The sequence below is a fragment of the Scleropages formosus genome, chromosome 22 (assembly GCF_900964775.1).
Source record: "Scleropages formosus chromosome 22, fSclFor1.1, whole genome shotgun sequence".
NCBI lineage: Eukaryota > Metazoa > Chordata > Actinopteri > Osteoglossiformes > Osteoglossidae > Scleropages > Scleropages formosus.
This window is the reverse complement of record NC_041827.1, coordinates 8,592,026-8,598,528: the sequence shown is the minus strand read 5'-3', so window position 1 is coordinate 8,598,528 and position 6,503 is coordinate 8,592,026. Positions and strand designations below refer to the sequence as shown.

Here is a 6,503-nt window from a genome sequence, read left to right as displayed (position 1 = left end):
CGACTCTGGTGGGACTCGAACCCACAACCTTTGAATCACTCCTCTCAGTGTCATGACTAGAAGTCCAATGCGCTATCCATTGCGCTACAGAGCCACTAATAGTCCCCCTAAACGGATTATTATTAATAATAATAATAACAACAAGAATAATACTATAACAGACTGATGTGTGATTGAACCCGGTTCAGTCTGTGTAGAGTTTGCATGTTCTCCCGGAATTTGTGTGGGTTTTACGTGTGCTCCGGTTTCCTCCCACAATCCAACGACATGGAGTTCAGGTGACCTGGAGATGTTAAATAACCCGTAAGGTGTGAATGAGTGACACAGTGTGTGCCCCTCTGGTTACCCTGCGATGGTGTGGCGTCCCGTGCAGGGTGTACCCCGCCCCCAGCCTTGCGTCTAGTTATTCAGGGCTAGGTTCCGGACTCCCGCGAGACAACTCAGAACAACAAGCGGTTAATGAAAAATGACTAATAATAATAATAAAAACTTGTGCCATTAAGCTTCAAATTGGAACGCCCTTTGCAAGAAGAATTCCGTTCAGCTGCGTAACGGTAAGGTAAAGGTTGCACTTCGTTTCATCTTCTTTACGTTTACATGATTTTTTGCAAAAATGTCCATTCCTTTATTATTTAAAATGTTTGAGCCAAGTTCGAATCCCACTCCTACTGCAGTTGACCAAGGTATTTACATTTACTTTTTACATTTATATATTTAGCAAACACTTCTCTCCAAAGCGACTTCCAATGAGAACTAGTGTTATGAGCTCACACACCTTCTTCACTAGGTAACTTAAACTGCTAGATACACTACTTACAATGGGTCACTCATCCACACATCAGTGGAACACATACACACTCTGTCACTCACACACTATGGGTGAACCTGAACTGCATGTCTTTGGACTGTGGGAGGAAACCAGAGCATCTGGAGGAAACCCACGCAGACACAGGAAGAACATGCAAAGTCCATAGAGACTGAGCGGGAATCAAACCCACGTCCGCTCGGTGGTGCACCCAGGATATGCGAGACAGCAGCGCTACTCAGTGAAAATTTTTGTAAATGAGTAAATCACTGTAACTGTCTTAACATCGCAAGTTGCGTTGGAGAAAACACCACAGCAGAGTTAAGACTTGAAGTAAGAACTGTACAAACTCTTTGCTCCAAAACACAGAGGTTTAATTAAATTTGCATCTGGTAACTGGGGAGGCAGGTATTCAATGAGCAAGAGGGTGTTATAATTTGAAATAATGTAAACATTATGAGGAAACAGTGTTTGCAACAGAAGGTGTACCTGGCTGCTTAAAACTGCTTCACACTCTTTGGTTATGATGCAACAATGCAGCGTAATCATCAGACCCACTAACAGATGACTGAGCATACAATACAGATCCAACACCATGTTTAATAGTTAAGGGCAACTTAGATTCAGTAATTCACTTAAATGTTGGCACAGTGACACAGCAGATAGAGCTGGTACCTCACAGTTTCTGAGCTGTTAACTTGTATTCGGTTCAGTCTATGCAGAATTAGCATGTTCTCCCTGTGTCCTTAGGGGTTTCCTCGAACAGCCCAGAGAAATTTGATTCAGCTGAACTGGTGATGCTCGTAGTCTATATATGTATGAGATTATCCTGCGATAGACTGCTGTCTAGTCTGGGGTGTATCCTGCCTTATGTCCTATGCTTCCAGAGTAGGTTTGAATTGCTGTGACCTTGAAGTGGACATGCAGTTATTGATAAGGGTTGGTTAATTAACATAAAAAGTATCTTGTTATACTGTGGGAGGAAGCCCATGTGAATACAAAGAGGACATGCAAACTCAGCAAAAACAGAGCTGGTCTAGTTTATGTATTAATGTGAATGTGAGTATAAGTGAAACAGACAGCAAAAAGAAAGAAAAATGCCTGTCAAAAACAGTATAATGTTTATTCCCTCTGATATGAAAGATCATATCCCATCCCTATCCTCAAGGCTGGAGTGAGACTCATTTTCAGCCGAAGAGGGGCATGTTGCAAACCGGCTGTTAGCAACACTACTTACTGAACAGTGAAACCACACCACACACCAAGCAAATAGGCTAGTGCATGTGACAAATTAGAGTCACCTCCTGAAATACACCTATTGGATTTATGAGAATTCCACTTTAAAAGGAATTTCGTTTAATACTCCAACTTTGGTTTACCAGGCATTTCTTTGGGTTTATGAGGAATGAGTTTGGATTTTGCTTGCCTCCCATCAGTTGAGTAGCGCAAAACATTTATATTTAGTTAGCAGGTGCACACACACACAGTCTGAACCGCTTGTCCCATATGGGGTCGCAGGAGCTTAACCTGACAACAGACTAGAGAGGGAGGGGACACACCCAGGACAGGACACCAGTCCATCACAAGGCACCCCAAGCAGGACTCAAACCCCAGACCCACTTGAGAGCAGGACTCACTCCAACCCACTGTGCCACCATGCCCTTATTTAGCAGGGAGTTTTCTCCAAAGTACCTTTCACTGATTATAACTAGTATTTCGCTGATATCTTTGTCCAAGGTGACGTGAGTGCTACACACACTACAGTAAACAACCTACAATCATTTACCCAGCTATAGAGCAGAAGTGTGTAACACACATGTACACAGGCACACACAGGCATGGGGATACACACACAGACATACAAACACATAACCAGCAATTTAGACTCGCCAATCCACCTGAAATATGTCTTAGAGAGGAAACCCACACATATATGTGGCGAAAATATTAACTCCAAACACTGAGAAAAGATTAAACCCTTTTGTATTTTCTGTTCTCTTTTGATTAAATGCATTAAAGGTTGAACTAACACATTAAACACTGTGTATGTAGTATGTATGTATGTATGCATGTTTTGCTTTTGAGCATTTATTAAGTGTATGGTGTGTGTGTGTGTGTGTGTGTGTTGAACAAGTGCAGGTATACAGCCAGACAGTGTTCTAGAGTAATGAATGAAGGAAAACTGCTTGGTTATGTTGCTTTATGATAACTAATGTTAATTATTGAAGTGATTGTGTCCAGTTTAATGGTATTTGGTGATAAATTAACATGAATGAGAGTCACTTTTGGAACTCAGAAATGTGTAAAATTTGTCCCATTGAAACTAATGGTTATTACATCTTCAAGTTATGAGAATACAAGTTATAAAGGGCTTATGAGGAATCTTCATAAGGTGGGAAAGACTACATAAATAATGATTTCTTTCTGAGGAGAACTGGGCTTTAATGGTCCTTTCAGGGGTTGGGTAGGTGTCATAAAGTGGACTTCAAGTCATAGTGACCACTTATATGATTTTCTTGGTATGAGAGGGTATGAAAGTGATTTACCATTGCTTTCTTTATCATGAGATTGGAAACTCAGTGAAAACACTGAAACTCCACATAGCTTGGGTCAGATTCAAACCTATGTCTGAGCAAGCAGCTGACAAACTACATAGCACAGGTGCTACCTGCTGCACCACTTTGCCGCTATTGATTAAAATGAAAAATGCAGATGTATTTTTCTTCAAAACAGTTAGCTAGTATATTACAGATATCTGCAATTGTACAGCATTCATGCCATTATTTTCTATGGGTTACCATATCCTTCAAAACTGCACCTAGGACAGTGAGTGCAAGTTGCTCTCAGTATTTTACTGGGCAAACCAATACAGACCTAGCTGAGCAATAGATTTAAGTTGCAAGTGTATTTGTGTATCAACTACAGACGGAAAATTGACAACTCTGTTTTTCAAATTAGCCAGGTGGAGAAGCCTGGCAGCTTCAGTCCTCTCAGTGAAAACCTCACTGGATGAAAAAGAGTCTGGAAATGTCCTGACTCCCCCAGTTATGACTCCAGCATTGCTCATCCTTCCTTAAGCAGGCATTAATTTTATTGAAAATTGTTACAGTATGTTACACATACTTCCTTTTGTAAACTATTCTTCCCTTTACTTCTTTACAGCACCCACTAATACATCTGTTTCTCACTTTCTATTCAACCAACTCCTTGCTTGGGCCTTTGTTGTAAACAGGCTGGATTTTTGCAGTTCCATAGTGATGGGTCTTCCTGAATTTTAATCCATCTGAAGACTCATTGTAACTAACATGTTTCTATAGGGTTGGCTCTTCACTACCTCCAATCTATTATTGCTGTCGTAACAACCTCTTTCTGCCTTTTTTTCTGTGCATTTTCCTTAACCACACAAAACATTTGCTCAATCTCTGTTCTAGCTGCCAAGTTTTTGAATGATCTTCCATGTAACACCATGTGTGCTCACAGTCTTCTGACATTCTGCCTGCTTTTGAAGACTCTTCACTCACAATCTCGGAACAGTGTAAACATCTCCTTGTGTTACTCACATTACTCTTCTGTGTTACGTAACCTTTGATTTGTTGTAATAACTTGGCTTTGCTTTAAGCTGTTGTTTTTGCTTTGATTATGAGTTTCTTTTTTTTACATTTATTTCTAAACCAGTCATAGGTTGATCTGGCATAAGACAGTATATGGATACAATTGTCATCATCTGATTGTTATCATGCAAGCTTGTAAGCACTTACTTTGTACTAACATAACATTGTAAACCAGCTTGGTATGAGTGGAGTAAAAAGACTGACAATAAACCATAATTATTTAGCAGAGAGCTCCCCTGCCATAGCACAAAATTTTTATCAGATATTGTATAAGAACTAGTTCACCTACTGATTGGCAGTAAGTGCCTCAGTTGTTGTTGATATAATAGAAATTTTGGAAGCTTTTGTGCTAAAAGCACAAAAAATGTATATTGAAAAGTACTCCAAACTGAAAGTGACTGAGGTCTCTATTTTGCAGCAATGGCAGTTCATAAGCCTTGAAGTGTTCTTCTGATATAAACACACACACACTTTCTGAACCACTTGTCCCATACGGGGTCACGGAGCCTACCCGGCAACACAGGGCATAAGGCCGGAGGGGGAGGGGACACACCCAGGACGGGACGCCAGTCCGTCGCAAAGCACCCCAAGCGGGACCCAGACCCCCTGGAGAGTAGGACCCGGTCCAACCCACTGCGCCACCACACCCCCGGTTGATATAAACACCGGATATTTAAAAATTTCTTTTCCATTGCTTATCTTCCACACAGAAATATTTATTTTTGGCTCCTCATGAAGTCAGGTTTTTAGCAGTTCAGATTAGCAATTCTGCTAAAAAAGCAAAACCATAAGGTCTCTCCTGAGACTTCAGCTGGCAGTCTTTATGCCATGTTTCCTGAACATAAAGATCATGGATCAATTTCTTAAAACATCATACAGTCTCACACACACATATGCATCATCCGAAACCACTTGTTCCATGCAGGGTTGCAAGGAGCCAGAGTCTGACCTTGCAGCACAGGGTGTAAGGCTAGAGGGGGAGGGGACACACTCAAGATGGGACACCAATCTGTTGGAGGGCACCCCAAGGCAGACTCAAACCCCAGACCCACTGGAGAGCAAGACCCAGTCAAACCCACTGCACCACCGTACCCACCCGAGGACAATAGCATGCAAACTTATTTTATAGTTGTTCATAGAAATGAAACAGTAATAAAAGAAATGTATGAACTGAAATTTTTTATATTATACAGATACAAGTCACTGTAACAATAACTGTCTACTAAAGACAACAACTCTTGAAACTCACAGCAGCCAGCTTTGCATGAACAAAACTTATTAAAGAAAAGACTTGACGGTGTTATTGTATTACCTCATAATGTATGACTCTAGACCAAGTCAATTTGACAGTCTAAACAGTCAGTCCATCCACCCATTATCAATAATCACTAGTCCAGTGCAGGGTTGTGGTGATCAAGAGCCTATCTTGGAAGTACAGGGTATGATGGACAGGACACCAGTCTATTGCAGGGCAATCACACACTCATATACACAGTAAGAACAATTTGTAGTCACCAGCATGTCTTTGGACTGTGGGAGAAAACTGGAGCACCCACATGAAATCCACACAAATATGGAGAAAATATGCACAAACCCAAAGTCAAAAAGCTGAGAGGCACCAGCCCTAGAGTATTGTGAGTGTTCAGTAGAAAGTGAGAGCCTTCACTAATGAGTTCTATTTTATGTTTAGGTATTATGTTTGTTCATTTGACTTGCAAATAATTTATTTTGGACATTTTTGAACCTCTGGTGTGTTTTATTTAAAAATGCAACTAGATCCAGTTCAAAGTAAAAAGATGGTAATTGTAACTGGTAAGAATTTTACCACCTGATGATGAGGGTGTTGGTAGGGGGCTTTGAGTGCCCCCTCTGGTGGTGGGCAAGCAGGGGCATTTGTTGGAGAAACTGATGAAACTGAAGTTGAAACAAACAAGTCTGTCATACTGCAGCCCCTCTACCTGTCTAGCACATTTCCAAAATTCCCAAACTTATTGCTCCATTTCCTTCTGTCAGAAAATGCAATGTATCATTTGGCTGTTCTGTCAGTTGTACAATTTGGAATTTAGGCTACAATTTTCTGCAAGCGA

At 40.9% G+C, this 6,503-nt stretch overlaps 1 non-coding gene across 1 annotated transcript; it reads right to left on the bottom strand.

The window, feature by feature from the left end:
* trnar-ucu (transfer RNA arginine (anticodon UCU)) lies at positions 1-94 on the bottom strand. The gene is made up of 2 exons: positions 58-94; positions 1-36 (listed from the first exon to the last, which is right to left on the bottom strand). It is a non-coding gene; the product is annotated as a tRNA-Arg (tRNA).
* Positions 95-6,503: the final 6,409 nt, after the last annotated feature.